Source organism: Tasmannia lanceolata, unplaced genomic scaffold (genome assembly GCF_043159265.1).
Source record: "Tasmannia lanceolata isolate RefF3 unplaced genomic scaffold, GAP_Taslan_0.1 ptg000006l, whole genome shotgun sequence".
Taxonomy (NCBI): Eukaryota; Viridiplantae; Streptophyta; class Magnoliopsida; order Canellales; family Winteraceae; genus Tasmannia; species Tasmannia lanceolata.
The window spans coordinates 44,525,784-44,547,149 of NW_027518683.1; the positions used below are offsets into that span (position 1 = coordinate 44,525,784).

The following is a 21,366-nucleotide window of genomic DNA, read 5'->3' on the forward strand; positions in this document are numbered from 1 at the left end:
ATAAATTGCATTTGCCTTCCAACTTTATTGAGACAATATTTTTATGGCTTTTGTGTTGTTATCATGGTTTTGTTCGATTGCTTGCCTATGTTTGGAGATTTCATTTCCTCTTTTTCCCTCTATTTGGCTTCTTGTATCCATTCTTTTATTTATTCATCCCTGCTTTTGGTATAATTTTGATGGGTTTGTGTCCTTTCTTTCTTGAATGATTTGTTTTATACATTTGTTTTTTCTGAGCTCATTTCTTTTTCCTTTTCTAATAGATTGTGGCATCAATTCCTCACAGCCATTTTCTCTTAGGCTTTGTTGCAGACATGCTAAAAAGAAAGTACCTATGAGAAACCAGTGTTATGAGAAATGCAATCATTTTGAGAATGTTTTGAATCATTCTGGCACCATGATGATGATACCGGGTGTTGATTAAACTGTTTAGTCAGATTTCAACTCTAAAGCTTCAGCGACTGCCTCAGTGGAAAAAGAAACTCTTTGGTCATGGGAAAGCGATCATAGCAAAGAGCATTTCAGGTTGCCTTTCATTAATTTTCATGGTGTTGGACGTGTTTCAGATTGAAAAAGTTTCATCAGAAGGACATACAACATCCCGAATCTCCTGTAAATTATATTGAAAACAACAGGATTTGGTGGAATCTCAGGTAGCTTGGGGGTGAGATGAAATTTACCTGTGACAGAATTTTTTTTTTTTTTTTGGAATGATTACCTGTGACTGATATCAACCATTTTAAGTTAGTTGAAGGACGTATATGCATGGCTTTTCTTGGTTGCTATTACCTTTGGTATTCTCTAGCCTTTCGAGTTAACATGGGTGGTGAAATGCTTGGTTTTTCATTTTTTTAAAAATTTATCTCGGTCTCGGGAGTGTGAAGCTAAGGCTTATGAGTGAGAAAATAACAGGACAAATCTGCCTAGTTTGTCGTCAGCATTCTTTCCAGAATTGATATTTTCCCCTTTATTTCTCTGTGTTTTGTAGTTTTGGATCTTCCTATGGAATATGAAGATATGTAAAAGAAAACAAAAAAAACTAGCAATGATATGTAAAAGAATGGATTGGAGTCAAAACTCAAATTTCTCTATATTAAGTTCTAAATCTGTTAGTTTCCAATTCCTCTAGATGATGCGGTGAATATGTTACTTTATCATTACTGCTTGTTCTTCTAAACTATCAGTAATTTTCGATGACTCCAATCCATTCTTTCCAGTTATTACTTTTCACTTGAAGATGGCATTCTTTTGCAGGGATGATTACTAGATCAATCAATCATGGAATTTTACAATTGGTGAAAAAGCAAAGTTAAAAAGGTCTGAAGTTTCCAATAGTTACAATTTTAGGTCCGATCTTTATGTTTGTTTTCTTGGTCTGATAATTCTGCTTGGATTATATGAATATTATAAATGATCTCATAGGAGATTTTGTTTGTTATAAATTTGGAACTTCTGTGTAGAACTGAAGGACCTTTTTAATCAATAAGGTCCTGTCCGTTTGAGATTCTGACAATCGATTGTGAGCCCAAAACGATTATTGGACTCATAAGTAAACGTTATTTATGAGTCCAATAATCGGTTTGGGGCTGATAATCGGTTGTTACAATCTCAAATGAACAGGGCCTAAGGCATTAGGTAAAATCTATGGTATTGCTCGTGATTGAGTTTGTATTCTTTCTAGTTATGAGTCCAATAATCGGTTTGGGGCTCACAATCGGTTGTTACAATCTCGAACGAGGAGGGCCTAAGGCATTCGGTAAAGGCTATGGTATTTTTGGTGATTGAGTTTGTGTTCTTTCTTTCAAAGATTAATTTACTCTACTGCTTTGAATTGAAAGTGATGTTTTGTCATAAACCTTGTGCAGGAGAATATGGAGAGCAAGACAATTTAGTTGTTCGGTTTCTCTTGTATTAATGCGACTATAAGCCCAAGGGTCTACTCTCCTATCTTGTTTTGATGATTCTAAACATAATTGATTATGTTATTGAATACTAATCAATTTGCCTTGAAGTGTTGTGTTTAAGATATGATTGATCATTGAAGAAACCAACACACTACATGGTCATGCTTGAAAATGTACCACACAAGAGTTAAATGAGCTAAGTGGAGCTCACATCATCTCTCAAGCAAGCATACACAAGATGGAAGATCAATTGAAGACCAAGACTAAAGAGAAGTTGAAGGTTACATAGATATCATTGTACATCTTTTCTCGATTTATAAGTTCAAGGCAAGGTTTTCAAAATAGTTTCTAAAACCACTTAAGAACTAAAATGGTTAAGTGAATGATTATGTGGTGGACCAACATGTTGGGACCCTCATGAACATTCCAAAATTATCATAGGAATTGAGTTCCAAAAGCCCAAAATCAAATAAGCAATAAAATCTCAAAAATCTGCTTATTTTAGGCTTCTCGGAACTCGGAGAAATGGTCCAGTAGTATTTTTCATACTCTGGTCATTTTCTCGGAACTCCGAGAAGTGGTCCAGTAGAATTTTTCTTCTTCTGGCTGTTCTCTCGGAACTCCGAGAATTTGTCTCGGAACTCCGAGAATTTCTCGGAGCTCCGAGAATGGTCACGACAGCTGAGAAAAGAGCTGTTGGGATTTGAATTAAAATCTGGTTTTTTATATTAACACCCCCAAACGGTCATATTTTGTAAAACGGCTATATATACTCATTCAAGAGGATTATTTTCCTCTCTTGAACATTTGAAAAACTTCCTTAAGCCTTCAAACACACTTGCAACCCATTTGAGCTTAAGAATTTATTTTTCCCCAAACTTGCCTTGCACTTGCAAATCTTTTGAGTTTGGATTTAGAGCTTTCACTTGCAACCACTATTGAAGAGCAATCAAGGGACTACAAAGTGCATCAAGCTTTCAAGAGAAGCCAAGCTATTCATCTTCTATTTCTTGTAAAGGTGGCTAGGGCATCCTATCTTAATACCCTAGGGAGCATCGCTTAGAACTCGGTGAAGAAGGAGAGTTGGTGTAAAGGTGTAAGGGCATCCTTATTTAATATCCCTTGGAAGTGTAATCGCCTCGGAGCCGGGCATCGTGGAGGTCTCACATAGTGGAAAACCTTAAGGACAATCTTAAGAAGAGTGGAGTAGGGCTTTGCCCGAACCACTATATATCGGTGTGTTCTTTCTTGTTCTTGCACTTTCATTCTTGATTTTGGTTTGGCATTTCATTTTGTCTTTAATCTTATTTGCACTAACCAAAATTCTAATCAAGAGAAGAAAAATTAAATTACGTTTAATACTTAATTTTAAAAAAGGTATAAATTAGTGTTAAAACCAATTCACCCCCCTCTCTTGTTTATTTCAATTGGTATCAGAGCCTCGTCTCTACTTTATTTAAAAACCCTAACCAGTCTAGAGAAAAGATTCTAAAAATGGCAAACTATCCTCAACACCATGAAGGTTACTCAAACACTAGGCCACCCTATTTTGATGGAACAAATTATGGATTTTAGAAAACCAAAATGAAAATCTTTTTAACCCAAGATTACCAAATGTGGAGAGCCATTAATAATGAATATACATTACCCACTAGAAATCTAAACGATTGGACCGAAGCCGAACAACAAGCCTCAAACTACAATGCCAAAGCCATGAATTCCCTAATTTGTACTTTGTCACCAGGAGAATTCAATAGAGTGTCAAATTTGAATTCGACTAAGGAAATTTGGGACACCTTAGAAGTCACCCATGAGGGAACCAACCAAGTTAAAGAATCTAAAATGAATCATCTATTTAGGCAATATGAACTCTTTCAAATGACACCCGATGAAACTATTGCCGACATGTACACTAGATTCACTAACCTGGTAAATGGACTAAGGGGACTTGGAAAATAATTTTCAAATAGAGATTTAGTAACCAAAATCCTTAGATCCCTACCTTTGTCATGGGAATCCAAAACCTCCGCAATCACCGAAGCCAAGGACATGAATACATTGAACCTAGATGAACTAATAGGGTCCTTGATAACCCATGAGATGATTTTCAAAATAAAAGCACCCGAAATTGAAAATAAAATTGAAAAAGAAAAAGGTGTTGCTTTTGCTTGTAATGTAGGTGATAATGAAGAGGCAAAGGAAGACATGGAAGATGAAGTTGCCCTCCTAACAAGAAGGATCAAGTTCTTGCAAAGGAATATGGGAGGCATGAGAAATAGAAGGACCAATCCTCCATTCAAGAAGAAAGAAGAGCTCGGTGACGGATCATCTCAACCCCGATGCTATGGGTGCAAGAAACTTGGACACATTCGCCCGGATTGTCCACTCAACAATGAACCTACCTCAAACAATCGTTTCAAGAGAAGATAAGGGAAGAAAGGAATGACCGCCACATGGGATGAGGACAATGAAAGTGAAGGCGAACCAAATGATGGAGAAGATTGCTTGATAGCAAAGAATGTTTGCTTCATGGCCTCAACAAATGACAATCAAGAGGTAAATACTTTAAATGATGTCATTATCTTAAAAGAAGTTCTTGATTCCTTGCAAAGTGCACATGATGAACTTGAAATAGAACTTGATAAAAATGCATCACTTGAAAATTCTCTTTCTAACATGACAAAAGAATTTGGTTGGTTAAAGAAAGACCATGAATTTTTAGATGATGAAAATAAAAAATATAAAGTTGAAATTCATGATTTAAATGCTACCATCAAAATCTTAAATGAAAATCGACAAGAACTATCTATTGAAAACAACAAGCTAAAGCATGAAAATAGTAAACTATCTTTTGAACATGATGAACTAAAGAACTTTTTGAAAAATTTGAACATAGTTCACTAAAATTGGATAGGCTTGTTAATATTCAAAGATTATCACATGATAAAAGTGGACTTGGACATAAATGGAATACTACCATATCAAACTATAAAAACAAATTTGTAAAGGCTTCTTCTAGTGGAACCAAAACTTGTTTTTATTGTGGTCTAGAAGGACATTATAAAGGTGCCTGCATATATGCTAAACAAGATAAAATCAAATTGAACTCCAAAGTGAAAACAAATGAACTTAGCAAGATTAGAAAGATTTGGGTACCTAAAGGATCTCACTTGCCTATTCATATGTAGGTATGCCTTAAAAGCCATAACAAGAAGAACACATGGTACCTTGATAGTGGATGCTCTAGACACATGACAGGAGATCTCACTCAATTTGCATCCCTATCACTCAAGGATGGTGGAGATGTTACCTTTGGAGATGACAAGAAAGGAAAAGTCAAAGGAGAAGGCACCATAGGTAACTCTACCTCTCCCATACATGATGTACTTTATGTTGATGGCTTATCCCATAATCTTATTAGCATTAGTCAATTGTGTGACAATGATTTTGAAGTAGTCTTCAACCCTGACAAATGCATTGTTAAAAATAAGATAGATGGAAAAGTGAAATTCATAGGTTCTAGAGACAATAACATTGACACTATTGGACTAGATGATCTTAGACTCCAAAATGTGACCTGTCTTAATGCCATTAGTGAAGATTCTTGGTTGTGGCATAGGAGGTTGGGTCATGCCGGAATGGATCTCATTTCGACCCTCTCCTCAAAAGACATTGTTAGAGGATTGCCTAAGTTCAAATACATCAAAGATCACATTTGTGGAACTTGTCAATTAGGGAAACAGTTGAAGAGCTCATTTGCCCCTAAAAATATAATTTCAACCACCTACCCCTTGCAACTGCTTCATATGGATCTTTTTGGACCAATGAAGACAAGTAGCATAGGTGGAAAGAGGTACGTGTTTGTAGTTGTGGATGACTACTCATGATTTACTTGGGTCATATTTTTAGCACATAAAGATGAAACCTATGAAAATTTTCTTAAATTGTGTAATCAAATACAAAATGAAAAAGGTATTGCCATATCTTACATTAGGTGTGACCATGGAACAGAATTTGAAAATTTACATTTTGACACTTACTGTAATGAACATGGCATCAAACACAAATTTTCGGCACCTAGGATACCTCAACAAAATGGGGTTGTAGAAAGAAAGAACCAAACCCTCCAAGAAATGGCTAGAACTATGTTGCATGAAAATGATCTCCCTAGATACTTTTGGGCAGAGGCGGTTAGCACCGCTTGCTATATCATAAATAGGGTATATATAAGGCCAATTTCTAAGAAAACACCTTATGAGCTTTGAAAAAACTTGAAACCAAATATAAGCTATTTTAGAGTGTTTGGTTGTAAATGCTATATCTTGAACATTAAAGATAACCTATACAAATTTGATAAGAAGTCGGATGATGGGATATTCTTAGGGTATTCTACAGATAGCAAGACATATAGAGTATTTAATAGAAGAACCCTAGTTGTGGAAGAATCCATGCATGTGACATTTGATGAGAGAGAGCCAACACCTCAAGAAATGCCACATGATGAGGATGAACCTATTGAATACCTCTTACCTAAGTCAAATGCTCCTCCCCATGCATCTACAAGTAATACTTTACCTAGTGAGGAAGTAGAGAATGAAGATGATGACTCATTACCTAGGGATAGGAGAATATTGGTAGATCATCCTGAATCCCAAATCTTAGGTGATGCCACATCGCCAGTAAGAACTAGATCATACTATAGCAGTGTGAGTAACAACTTGGCGTTCCTATCCGAATTAGAACCAAAATCGATCAAGGAAGCCGAAAAGGATGAATATTTGTTGATGGCTATGCAAGAAGAGTTGAGTTAATTTGAAAGGAACAAGGTGTGGAGGCTAGTGCCTAGATCTAGTGACCATCCAGTCATTGGCACGGGATGGGTGTATAGAAACAAATTGGATGAAAATAGAATTATCACTAGAAATAAAGCTAGGCTTGTAGCCCAAGGGTACAATCAGGAGGAGGGAATAGACTATGATGAGACATTTGCTCCTGTTGCCCGTATGGAAGCTATTAGGATACTCTTGGCATATGCATCTCATAAAGGATTTAAACTATATCAAATGGATGTCAAAAGTGCCTTCCTAAATGGCTATATCCAAGAGGAAGTGTATGTTGAGCAACATCCAGGTTTTGAAGACTTCAAACATCCAAATCATGTCTTCAAGCTTGATAAAGCTTTATATGGGTTGAAGCAAGCTCCTAGAGCTTGGTATGAGTGGCTGTGCACTTTCCTAGTGGAAAAAGATTTTGAAATGGGAAAGGTGGATAAAACATTATTTATCAAAAGAGAAAATCAAGATATCCTCCTTGTCCAGATTTATGTGGATGATACCATCTGTGGCTCAACTAATAAAAAAATGTGTGATGAATTTGCAACTCTGATGAAAAATAAATTTGAAATGAGCATGATGGGTGAGTTAACCTACTTCTTAGGACTCCAAATTAAACAATACTAAAATGGGATATTTATAAATCAAGAAAAATATACAAAGGAGTTATTAAAGAAGTATGGCATGGATAGCAGTAAGACATCAAGAATTCCCATAAGTACAACTGCTAAGCTAGAAAATGATGAATTTGGCAAATCTGTGGACCAAAAGATGTATAGGGGTATGATAGGTAGCTTACTCTATTTGACAGTGAGCAGACCAGACATTATGCTTACTATCTGTCTCTGTGCTCGATTTCAATCAAATCCAAAGGAGTCTCACCTATCGGCAGTCAAGAAGATCTTTAAGTACTTGAGAGGAACCCAAAGTCTGAGACTTTGGTATGAAAGATTCACTGCCTTCACTCTCATTAGATATTCAGATGCAGACTTTGCTGGATGTAGAGTGGATAGGAAAAGCACTAGTGGGACTTGTCAATTCTTGGGAAAATCACTTGTTTCATGGTTTAGCAAGAAATAAAATTCAGTAGCTCTGTCCACAACAGAAGCAGAATATGTGACAGCTGGAGCCTGCTGTGCACAAGTCCTATGGATGAAAAGCACATTGATGGACTATGGAATTAAAATGAAAAATATTCTCATCCAATGCGACAATACTAGTGCTATAAGCTTGACAAAGAACCCCATACAACACTCTAGAATAAAACATATTGAGATTAGGCACCACTTCATTAGAGATCACTCACAAAAATGGGATATTTGCTTAAAATATATCAACACTGAGGAACAATTTGCAGATATCTTTACAAAACCCCTTAGTGATGATAGAATATGTTATATCCGAAGTGTCTTAAACATTTGGAGTGCGGATCAAGTCAAAGAAATTGCCAAATAAATACTATGTGCATTTCACCAGCTTATCTATATAGTATTTATATATCATCCTTGTTTGGTATTATCTGCATGAATGAGATGTCAAATATTAATCTTAAAAATCACTCAATTGGTACTCTTAACCTTCTTACTTTTCAAAGATGGAGAGGTACCTTCACTTTAATTAAAAATACCTAACAATTTGACGTATGTCAACATCTCGATCATGAACAGGTATATGTGCATTACTTGGCTAAATATTTTTATAACATAAGCATTGATTTAGGGGGAGTACCTAACTCAATTTTCATTTACTCCTAAATTGCTGTACATTTTAGTTCACCCTTTCTGTCGATGACAAAAGAGGGAGAAGTTTGAAATTGATTATCTATTCAACTGCCTTTATGCACCAAATGCTTTTAATAGTTATCATTTATCATTGTGGATATATTGAGGGGGAGTTCCTGCATTCACTTGCCTACTATATCACTCCACACACACCCTCATAATCAATTTTGTTTGTCATCATCAAAAAGGGGGAGATTGTAAGCCCAAGGGTCTACTCTCCTATCTTGTTTTGATGATTCTAAACATAATTGATTATGTTATTGAATACTAATCAATTTGCCTTGACGTGTTGTGTTTAAGATAGGATTGATCATTGAAGAAACCAACACACTACATGGTCATGCTTGAAGATGTACCACACAAGAGTTAAAGGAGCTAAGTGGAGCTCACATCATCTCTCAAGCAAGCATACACAAGATGGAAGATCAATTGAAGACCAAGACTAAAGAGAAGTTAAAGGTTACATAGATATCATTGTACATCTTTTCTCTTTAGATTTATAAGTTCAAGGCAAGGTTTTCAAAATAGTTTCTAAAACCACTTAAGAACTAAAATGGTTAAGTGAATGATTATGTGGTGGACCAACATGTTGGAACCCTCATAAACATTCCAAAATTGTAATAGGAATTGAGTTTCAAAAGCCCAAAATCAAATAAGCAATAAAATCTCAAAAATCTGCTTATTTTAGGCTTCTCGGAACTCCAAGATTTTTCTCGGAGCTCCGAGCTCGGAACTCTGAGAAATGGTCCAATAGTATTTTTCATACTCTGGTCATTTTCTCGGAACTCCGAGAAATGGTCCAGTAGAATTTTTCTTCTTCTGGCCGTTCTCTCGGAATCGACCATTTTGTCCCAATCAAACGGTATTTGTCCCCAATCAAACGGTACAAGCTTCCCTGTAGCTCTCCCTTTGCAACAATGAGTGCCCCCTTCACAATCTTCAATCGACCATTTTCTCCAGAAAATTTGTAACCATCTTTGTCAAATTTTCCCAATGCAAGCAATTTTTTTCGCAACCCAGGTACATGTCTCACATCAGAAAAAGTATGTATTGTGCCATCAAACATAGTAATCCTGACATCTCCAACTCCCACTATTTTACATGTGTTATTATCACCCATGTAAACAGTTCCTCCATCACACAACCAGAAAGTATAAAACGACTCCCTGCATGGTGTCATATGGAATGAAGCGCCAGAATCCAAAATCCACTCAGCATAACTAATATCTGGTGGAAGAACAGACAACAATTCACCATCTTCTGAAGCACTTTCCTCGGCTAAATTTTCATGGGAATTCTTTGAACTAGACTCATAATCATGCGAATCAGATTTGGGCTTATCTTGATTCCCTTTGAGAGATTTACAATTCTTTTGCACATGACCCTTCTTCTGGCAATTCCAATACCGTAAATTTTTCCTCCATTTCGATTTGGATCTTGAATTATGTTTTGTATCACCACCTCGCTCCATGGATCTTCCACTTACCGTCATTACATCACCCGAAGAGTCCGCTCCAGATTTTCTGCGACTCTCTTCGGATAGCAATGTAGAAACTACAATCTCCATCGTGAGGTCTTTCATATTACCGAAATTCATAATCAAGCTATCCCACGAACTTGGCAAAGTACATAACAAGAGACTAGCTCTCTCTTCCTCATCAATTTTAACATCAACAACAGTCAATCTACTAATGAGGGTGTTAAATTCATTAAGGTGTTCTTGCAATGAAGACCCATCTTTCATCCTTAGGTTGTATAATTGTCTATGAAGGAAAATCCTATTTGACATAGATTTCCCTTTGTACAGATTCTTCAATTTGTCCCATAAACCTTTTGCAGTGGTTTCATCGGACACATTGAACAATACCGAATCATCAAGTGCAAGAAGTAAATCGGCCATTGCTAATTTATTTTTCTTTTGAAAAACTGCATCAGTCATATCAGTAGGCTTTTTTCAATACTTTCAATCGCGACCGCACAATCCTCTTTGACCAAAACCTCGTTCATCTTCAATTTTCACAACGCGTAATTTGATCCGTTGAATTTCGGCACTTCAAATCTCGTCGAACTTGAACTAGCCATCTCAACCTGAGCAACCACGATCAACAATCAATCTTCTGTGAAGATCTGACAACCTGTATAGCTTTGATACCAATTGTTAGAGTACGCAGCGGCCACAAGATCGATAACAAAAGCAGAAAGTAAAAGAATAATTAAAGCCACTGACAATAACACAGAGATTTTACGTGGTTCGGCAATATGCCTACTCCACGGGGCAGCAACGGAGACTTCTTCTTCACTAATCAAAGAGAAAATTACAGAGTACACACTCACCCTCTCAAATAGAAAACAACTCAAGAACAACCCTTTACAAGAGACGAACCCACCCCTTTGAAGAGAAAACTGTTCTACCTCTCTCTCACACAAGGATTTATCACTATTTGCTCTCTCACAAAGTATTAAGCCAATAGCTTATTTTTAGAGTTATTGTGTACGTGGGTTTTCAAACCTAGAAAAACTAAGCTTCACATCCTACGTGTGGCCCACTCTCACAGTTTTACAAACCGTAATAGATAGGCACAAAGGAAGAGAGTCGGTGGAGAGTTGTTTCCGTTTAGGAAACTAATTCCTCAACAATAGCCATTCTCAACATCGATGTCTTCCATCTATTGAATGTGATTCACTTAAGTGCAATATGCTCCAATCACCAGCAGCTAGGAGGCTGCCTCCTGGCCCTATATTAGTTAAGCTGAACTTTTATGGTTTTAGCTTAATCCAAGCTTTCCTGGTAGTGGTGGACTTATTCAAAATGATGAGAGCATTATCAGATGGGCCTGTTTGGTTCTGATAGGTATGACGGATTCTAAAGATGTAGATGTCCTAGCTTTCTTGAGAGGGAGTTGGCTTGTGGATTCCTCGCTCCTTAATTACCTAGTGGTGTAAGGGCACTCTCTCACTTCATATAGTGGGTGAATGTAGGGTCGGGGTATCATTCGATGTTTTTTTATGCCGGAGGAGATTGTTGATATCACCTACTAAAACCCACCCAAACTTAACCTCGATTCAAGAAATCATAAAAATTCCCTATAGATAGAAAATGTAAATACCCGAATTACCCTCCCTCTAAAACCCACCCAATCGGTGTAGCATACAAGGAATTGAATGCTCCATTGCTTGGCATTCATACTGGCCATGGCAAGCACAAGGATGCACATCCTGACTCTTGTCCACTATTTGTATTTATGCAGTTTTGATGCTTTACATGTGAACTCTGGAGCAATTTGCTTGTATAAAATCAGGTATGCACATCCCGACTCATGTCCACTCTTTATATTTATGCACTTCTTTCAATGGATAGGTAATTTCTTGTAATTTTTATTTTTTGGAATGATAGAAAAATATTATATGAAATGAATCCTATAGAAAATTAGCCGACCCTGACTAGTTTGGGACAAAGGCTTTGTTGAGTTGAGTTGAGATACAGAAATATTATCAGAGAAGAGAACATCTTTTGATTAGTGTCAGTTCATGTGTTATAGCATAAAACATTTTCTCCGATTGATTCAGACACTTATAGTACTTGATCATGGTTTGCACCATTTCATATTTTCTTTGTTGAATACAACGTGATTCTGTTGCATCCCACTAATTCAGCGTCTCGAGAATGTTGACCCTAAGACTATGAAGTATAAAGAGAAGCTGAATCCCTGTGTGATTTCAGTTCTATATCAAGTTCAAGAAATAGTTATAGTGAAGTGTTATTTGCATATTATATGGCTTTGTTCCATCAAAACATCATTCTGTTATGGTTTATATATTTTTTCAGGCATATTTAGCTAATGGAGTTCCTCAGAATCACATGAAAATTGCATCCTTTAGGACCTTTGGTCAAAAGGAAATCAATTTGTTAATTTTACGTTCACGTATATTTTCCTAGTTTTATTATTGATTAAGTGCAGTTCCTCTAATTTTTCATTTCAAAATGCTCTTCAGCAGGCTGTATACAACATGGGTGGATATTTCATAAATGCTTTTGTAATACAAAGCTAAATTTTAGGATGTTGTTTCCATCGTCCTGCTACGGTATGGTTCTTATATTAGATCCACTTTTGGAAAAAAAATTTATATTTGGGGCCCTTTTTTAGCAACTTCTGATTAGCTGTCGATGGGCAGTTCAATTCATCACTTATTATCTTGTAAATATACTAGTAGTTGATGTTTTCTTTTGGATATGAAGTGCTTTTCTTTCCTTCAGGTTGTGCATGTACACACATTCATGCACTTCCTAAGATAATTATCATATTACCAGTATATCAGAACTTCAAAAGTGAGAAATTTCATTTTAACTCTTAAATATTTCGGATACAACATAGTGTTATTGGCTTATTCTACAACATTTTATAATATTCCCAGTGATGCTTTTTTTTTCCTAGGGTATGCGCCTGCGTAGATGCTTACCAAAGGGATCTTTGACAATAATTTAATGAGAAAAGCTCTAAGATCATGCCAGACCATATCGAGCATTAACCATTGTCCTTCTCAAATGATATGGCGGGATTGGCACCATTAGACAATCTAGCTTCACTTATATAACATTCTACTACTTCTGCATTGATGTTTTAATTTGACATGTCGGCGGTAAATGAGCAGTGTATCTGTTACCTTCTAGCTTGCAGTCATCAAGGACTTGAGCTACTGGAAGGACCATGTGGATGCCATTGATGGTGAGAAGGATGTGTTCAAATACTGTGGTTGAAGGTGCTCTTGAAAGAAAGTGAAGACTACTTCATTTGAGCTCAAATTGAAGCTTGCCCTGGTGGGGGGAGTTTATGCAATTTCAGTGGGGAGTATGAAACTTTTGAGAGAATCCTACCAACTGAAACTACCGAGATAATGGGGAGTATTGGTTGGGATGTCGAAGGCAATTGAAGACTAACTTGTTTCAAAACCTAATTTGTATGCCTAGCTTTGGCTTCTTGTAAGAATGATGCTGCTGTATTTTTCATATATTACACTAGTGATAGATTTTAGTAAGGCATGTCTTGATGATCTTCTATGTATTAATTTCCTTGTCTTTGTAACGTGTTCAATGTTCAAATAAGAATTTAGTTTTGCGTGTTTATTTTGATTGGAGAAAGTGTGATTTATTGCAAAAGAACATATTTTATATTCATAATATCCTAACAAAAAGTATATAAAATATGCTATGATACAATTCCTCATTAAACATTAAAAACTAAAATCAGTGGTTTTGGAATCCAAGGTTGCATCCAAAGTTCACGATGAAAAAAGATTCCGAAGTTTTAAAATTAGGGGTGCAACCCGGGTCGGGTTGGGTCGGGTTGGAAGGATTCCGAAGTTTCAAAATTAGGGGTGCAACTCCAGTCGGGTTGGGTCAGGTGGAGGCCAACCCGTACCCGACCTAGGAACCATTTACGCAACCTGACCCCAACCTGACCCGAGTTCCAAGTCGATGAGGTTCAACCTGACCTGAGTTCAACCTGACTCAAACCAAGTTTTTAAGCTTACTAAAAAAACAAATGATAAAAAATGTCCGGTTTCAGTCGGGTCAGGTTGCCCAAGCCCTCAACCCAAACCCAACTCAAACTCATCCTGGGCTGGGAAAACTCAACCCGAACCCGACCTGAAGGATACCCAACCCGGCCCAATTTTTTTTAGAAAATGTGCCCCCAACTTTCACTCATAGTTAGCAAAACGTGATTCGGCAAAAAAACGGGATAGCAAAAATTCGAGTTTAAAACGGTTTCGGTTCAAAAAAAAATGTAGTAAAAAAAACGGAAACACGAAAAAATGAGTTTAAAATTTTATCATTTACAAAATATGGATGGGGTAAAGTTGGAAAGTTAGCCAAAAAACGTGTTTAAAACGTTTGCCTAATAAAAATGGAGTTTTTTTGCATTGTGAAAGTTTTAAACGAATATTAAACGGCACACCAACAAAACGAGTTTTTTTCAAAAAAAAAATGTAGTTTAAAACGGAGTTTTGCTAACTATGCTTTCACTCCATATCAGCCATCTTCCCCCCACGTCATTTTCCTCATGCCTCTAAACTGCAGCAATCTAACGTCTGGAGTTCTGTCTTTTAGCCTAAAAGCACTACTTTCCAATTGATTCCACTAAGAAGTACAGCAACTGAACAGTGAGAATTGGAGAAGAAGAAAAAACATATCCTAATCCTTATCATCCACATTGAGTCCGTCGCCAAAATTTGACTATTTCTCATTATATTAAGAATTACAGGAAACATGATCCGCATATATTGTGATTCGAATCAAATAATATTAAAAATCTAACTTTGAAAACCTATTACTTTCACATGGTGCCCCATGTGAAAATTTAGGTTTTCTAAGTTCGGATAGATTTTCTCCAATTTTTAATATAATGGGTATCGCTTCACACGACACACCGATTAGTCAAATACTCAAATTTGCCGGCCTCACTCACCTTGTAGAAGGAAAGGATTAGTCGAATTTAGTTGGATTTATAGTGGTTAACCTTATGCCACAAATGGCCCCATATGTGTATGTTGGTATAAGCCAAACAAGCTCATCTCTTCTAACATTTTTCAAATAAGATTTATAAACTATGTGATTGGGAAACCCACAATATTAAGAAATGGAGAAAACCTACCCTAGCTACAAAAAACTATCCTTATCTTCCACGCCTAATTCCCATATGGTGTGATAGGAATCCCATTATTTTAAGCATTAAGAAAACCTATCTTCCACAAATCCTCATATAGTGTGAAGGGATTCCCATTATATTAAAATTAGAAAAAATCTGTCCTAAGTCCTAACCTAGAAAACCTAAATTTTCATATGCTGGGCAACAATTTTTGGGTCCTACAAGAAGGCAAAGTGGTGATGCATGTAAAATCAAGATCATGAATCTTGTACAACATTAGCCCATCCTAAACGGACATCTCATGGTTAAGATAAAGGATTACAAAAATTAATAGTTTAGCTGTACTTAGCTGAACCCCAAGGGGCAGCTTGTGGATTTTAGAATCTTGGATTTCCTCAAAATTGTCGATTCGATTGAGAGAAGCGTCATTTTCTGATTCCTCGCCCTTATTTCTGATAGCAAGAGAACAGGAGATCGTCCCATGTTTCCAGGATTTAGAAATCTCAGGATGGGGGAGAGATTTCTAAAACTTAGATTTCTTACGTAAAATACAAGAAACAATGTCAGTACAGCATACAGACTTGATAGTGAACCCTCTTTGACCCTGTTTTCAAACTAAAACCTGAATTCTAAAATCCACATATCCAAACGGCTCCCAAATGAAGCTTGATGGATAAAGAGACTTGGATTATCCAATAAAGGTGTTCTCAACTGGCATTTGGCTAGACTAATAGATGGATCCACACATAACAAGCACGAAATTGAGAACAAGGAAAACAAAAGAGAAGAAGGACACGTTTGGCTACCACGAATTTATTTTCATGATAAATTAGCTTCTTCATCTGGTGAGGGAGGCTGGGAATGGGACTTGGCGAGGAGAGGGCAAGAAAAGCCTGAAAAATCAGGAAACAAAAATCTTCACTCCAAATGTAATGGACTAACCACTCTCACAACACTTTGAGGCACTATTTTATCATGAAAAAAAAAATCCTGGCTGCTAGATAGCTAAAATCATTACACTCGAAACAGAAAAAAAAAACGAAAAGATAGAAAGACTGGCGATTGAATTAAGAAGCAGCCAAAATGACGATAATAAAATAGTAGAAATTGTGTTTGTTATAAATCTCTCGAATGAATTGGGAGACCTTGTTTTTTACAAGAATATTTGTTACAAGAGATTTTCTAGGGACTTTAGCAGAAGGGCATTTCGCGGTTGGCTGTTGCATGAGAGCAGCCACACAGGCTCAATTTTCACGAGATTTTGTCTTATTTGGTGTGTCGTCAGCAGGCCAACTAATCCATCTAATTTAAACTACTAATCTACTAAACAACTTCATTTAATTCATGTAAGGTTCTGTTTTCATGTAAGAGCCTGTCACAAAATGCCCTTATGTGAAAGTCCCTAATAGATAGACATAATTTAATAAGTTTCAACTCTTTGAAATTCAATAATCAAACAAAAGCTAAATCATCCCTCTCTCTCCATTACTTCATTGCAAGAAGTTGAAGCTGATACCTCTTGCCTCTATAGTGCTTGCTTCATTATTTGTTGTTGCAACAGCAGGTCCTGAAGCTCCTGCTATTTTCTCTACCTGCACTATAGACAGAAACATCTTGGGGCTGTCTTCTTTTCAAGAGGAGAAGGTATGGTAGAAATAGGACAAATGTTTGTATCCCATCTTATTGATGCCCTCTTTGGCAATTTGAAGGAATCGGCATTACAAGACATTAAATCAATATGGGGTTTTGGGGAGGAGCTGGACAAGTTAGAGAGCGCAGTGACAATTATTGAAGGCGTGGTTGAAGATGCTGAGGAAAAGCAAGTTAGTTCTAAGGCTGTTCGAAAATGGCTTGGAAAGCTCAAGAATATCGCTTACAACGCTGATGACTTATTGGACGATGTTGCGACCGAAGCTCGACGATCTGCGTTGATGTGCGAAGTTCAAACAAGCAAGAGACAGAAGGTAGTCCACTCCATCTCCTCCTTTTTCAGTTCTAATAATCCAGTTCTATACAAACGTACGTGACATAGCATGTAAGATAAGGGAGATTAGAGAGAGGTTTGATGTGATAGCAAATGAAGGACGATACCTCAATCTGGAAAAGAGAGATGGAGGGAGGCCTCTCCAAAGAGAAACTAGCTCTTTGGTAAATGAATCTGATGTTATTGGTAGACAAGTCGAGAAAGAGAAAATAATACAATTGTTGGGATCAGATGATGATGAATTGTCTGTTCTTCCAATAGTTGGCATGGGTGGGCTTGGGAAGACTACTCTTGCTCAATTCGTCTACAACGATGAGAGGGTAAAGACGCATTTTGGGCTAAGAGCCTGGGCTTGTGTGTCTGAAGATTTTAATGTATTGAGAATAACAAAGGCACTTGTTGAATCTGCAAGTGGAAGCAAGTGTGATCTCTCATACCTGGATGCCGCTCAACATCACCTCGAAGAGAAACTCAACGGTCAGAAATTTTTAATTGTTCTCGATGACGTGTGGGGTGAAAATCAAATTCATAGTTGGGACAGTCTACGAGCTCCTTTTGGAGTTGGAGCAAAAGGAAGTAAAATTATTGTAACTACACGAGATGAAGGGGTTGCAAGAATGATGGGCGCAATGCCTTTGCAACAGTTAAAGGGTTTATCAAATAATGATTGTTGGGAATTGTTTACTCGGCGTGCAGGACTTTCAACTGCCCATGCCAAATTGGAGGAAATTGGTAGGCAAATCATGAAGAAATGCAAACGCTTGCCTTTGGCAGTAAAGACATTGGGGGGGGATTTTGTCTTCTAAAAGGAATGTGAGCGAGTGGGAAAGAATTTTGACAAGCGAAATATGGAAGGATGATGAAAATAAAATTTTCCAGCTTTGAGATTGAGCTATCACCACCTACCAACTAATCAAAAGCAGTGTTTTGCCTATTGTGCCATATTTCCTAAAGATTGTTGGCTTCGGAAGGATGTGCTGGTCCGGCAATGGATGGCTGCGGGCTTCATTCAACCCAAAGATATAGGTGGAGAGATATTTGATGATTTATTGCTAAAGTCTTTCTTTCAATATTATACTCAATTATCTGGGACTTCATTTTACGTGATGCATGATCTCATGCATGATCTAGCAGAATCTATCTTAGGTGACGAATATTTTAGAATGGAAGATGGTACGTCACGAACCATCCCTGAAATGGCGCGTCATTTTTTAAGGATTGGCGACAAAGAAGGTTCAATGTCTTTGGAGGCCTTGAACAAATTTAAGAGATTGCGCACTTTACTATTGATAGATCTAGCTTCCATTGACAAGCTGATTCTTAATGATGCAGTCAAGGAGTTGAGATGCTTGCCTATATTGGATTTGAGTTGGTCAAAAATCTACAAGTTGCCAGATTCGATTGGCCATTTGAAACATCTACGCTACCTTGACCTCTCTTTCACGAAGATAGATGGGCTTCCTGAATCAGTAAGTAGTCTGTGTAATTTGCAAGCCCTAAGTCTGAAACAATGCCAGGATCTTGAAGGCTTACCCGATTCGATTGGCCATTTAAAATATCTACGCTACCTTGACCTCTCTGGCACAAAGATAGATAGGCTACCTGAATCAATAACCAGTCTTTGTAATCTCCAAATGCTATATTTGAAATTTTGCTTTAATCTTAATGGGTTACCCAAAGGTATCACGAATCTAGTTAATCTACGACATATTGATGTAGATTCGAGCCCGAGTGGTTGGCAGTTGATTCATTCGATTTGTTTTCCAGGAATTGGAAAATTAACTTCTCTCCAAACATTGCCGGCATTCAAAGTGTGCAAAGAGAGTGGATGTCAGATTGGAGAGTTGAAGAACATGAGGAACATCAAAGGAGGAATTCGCATTTCGGGTCTCAAGAACGTGCAAAACATAGAGGAGGCAAAAGAAGCCAATTTGAAAGATTAAAAATACCTTGATGAGTTAGTGATGGAATGGAATCGATATGATAATTCAGAAGATGGAATGGTTAATGACGAGACGGTCTTGGAAGGCCTCCAACCCCATGCAAACCTCAAAAAATTACTCATAAATTTGTATGGTGGTGTCAGCTTCCCAAGTTGGATAGGGCATCTCTTTAATTTAACAAGCATTGCCTTTGAGTATTGTAGAAAATGCAAACGCCTCTTGCCTCCTGATAGCCATCTTCCCTATCTTCTTGAGCTTACCTTAAAGAATTGCCCCAAGCTCGAGGCATTTCCCGAAGCCAACCTTCTTCCTGCCCTCACAATGCTGCGTATAAGTGAATGTTAAAAATTGAGGGCCCTCCCGATGCTCCCATCTCTTTTTCAATTAGAACTACAGTGGTGTGGTGAGAAGCTATTATGCTCGTCAGTGCCTAACCTCACCTCTCTTTCCATATTGACTATTAGACGATTTGAAAGCCTAAGATCACTACCACATGGGTTGCTGAAACCCCTAACCACTCTTCAGAGGTTACAAATAAGCCAGTGTGATGATTTGAAGTGTTGGTCCACGGAAGACTGGTTGCAAGATCTACCCTCTCTCCAACATTTGGAGATCTATAGCTGTCGCAACCTAGAGTCCTTGGCAAATGGAGAGGGGGGCTTCCCATCACACTCAAAACACTAGAAATCTCTTTCTGTTCTAATCTCAAGTTCATGCCCACTCAACTGGAAAATCTCACCTGCCTCGAAGAATTGAGAATCTCAAACTGCGATCAACTCTATTCCCTGTTTCCTGATGATGAGATTAATGATTATGGCCTCCCCACCACACTTGAAAAGTTGGAGATTTTATATTGTCCTAAACTGGAGGAACAATGTAGAGAAGGCGGCCAAGATTGGCCCAAGATTACATTGGTATTATTAAAATCTGTTGAGTTGGGTGTCTTGAATTAAACCCGGTTGGTCCAAAATATTGTGTGCGACCCGGATAAGGCCCGTTTATAAGGGCCGTTAAAAGCAAGTTTGGGCCTGCGTTATAAAAGGGGTTTTTTAGGGCTATTTTCGAGTCTTGTCTTTCAAAGAGGGTTTTAGAGCTCAAAAGAAGTGGAAAAGGGTATGCTAGGGTTTCTTGGGCTATTTTGGTGCGAGACACTGATCTTCCCTTGTAATCTCTTAATCTTCTAGTGGGTTTTTCTTTCGCCGTGAAGTAGGCTTTGCCGAACTACATAAATCTTTGTGTCTTTGTGTGATTGCTTGTGTTTGTTCTTTCATTTTGCTTTGCCATTGAAATCACAAATTGCTATTTGAGGTTTTTCACAACAAAATATCCATAATTTTAAGAAAAATTAAAAGAATTGTACCAAGAAAGATCCTTCCGTATGAATATGTTGAAGCATTGATAGAGGCATCTGAGAAAAAAGATGTGGTTTTGATTTCAGGATTAGAATCAGTGCGAGAAGTGAGTGTATGGAATTCGCAAGTGGAAGAAGCTTCTATAATGCATATGAGATTTGGGGAATGAATCGCTGGACTATACTCAGTTTCTCTTCCTTGCCATCCACAACCTCCACAGGTAAAAATAATAAAATTAACAGTCTATTTTTCATTTCTATTATCTTCCAATTTGAGCATGTATGTTTGTCTTGTCTGATTCATGTTTTATGGTGTTATTCCAAAGATTATCGATTTAGCTCGAGAATCATTAATAATAATTTCCATTCTTAAATAGGTTTCAGAATAGAGGCTGTTTCACCTCCATCAGGACGCAGGGCAAAGCCATTCGTCCCCCAAGTGACAGCCACAGGATTACATCTACGGTCAAGATTTAATAGGTTTAAAACCCACTACAAAAGATTTTCCTTCCTCATGCTTCTCAGGGCTGGGTATTATGCAAATCAAGGTTGAAGGGCGGGGCTGAATCAAAACAACAGTCATTTATCCCTAGGGAATGTGGTGAAGAAACTCTGTTTTGGGGCTAAGCTATTACTTCTTTTTCTAGATATTATCAGGGTGATAGTGGGTGCATTCATTCCTAAGAGATGTTTAGGTGGCCAAAGCATGTATCAATGAAATAGAGTTTCATTTTTATTGTGAAAACTTGATAACATTCAAATGGAATTGTGGCATTAAATCATGTAAATATTATTATATGAACCTGAACCTTCCATGAGCTGTGAACTCATGGTCTATATTTCCCATTGCTCATTGTTTACCACAACTTCCATGGACATTTCAATTGATATAGATGATATGGTGGAGGCTTGGGTCCTCATGGCTGG

The 21,366-nt window shown here is 37.4% G+C and overlaps 1 long non-coding RNA gene and 1 pseudogene across 1 annotated transcript; both read left to right on the forward strand.

The window, feature by feature from the left end:
- Positions 1-16,807: 16,807 nt before the first annotated feature.
- On the forward strand, positions 16,808-17,951 carry LOC143879060 (putative disease resistance protein RGA3 pseudogene; annotated as a pseudogene).
- Positions 17,952-20,101: 2,150 nt separating this feature from the next.
- LOC143878629 (uncharacterized) lies at positions 20,102-21,232 on the forward strand. The gene is made up of 3 exons (XR_013251048.1): positions 20,102-20,252; positions 20,527-20,660; positions 20,817-21,232. It is a non-coding gene; the product is annotated as an uncharacterized LOC143878629 (long non-coding RNA).
- Positions 21,233-21,366: the final 134 nt, after the last annotated feature.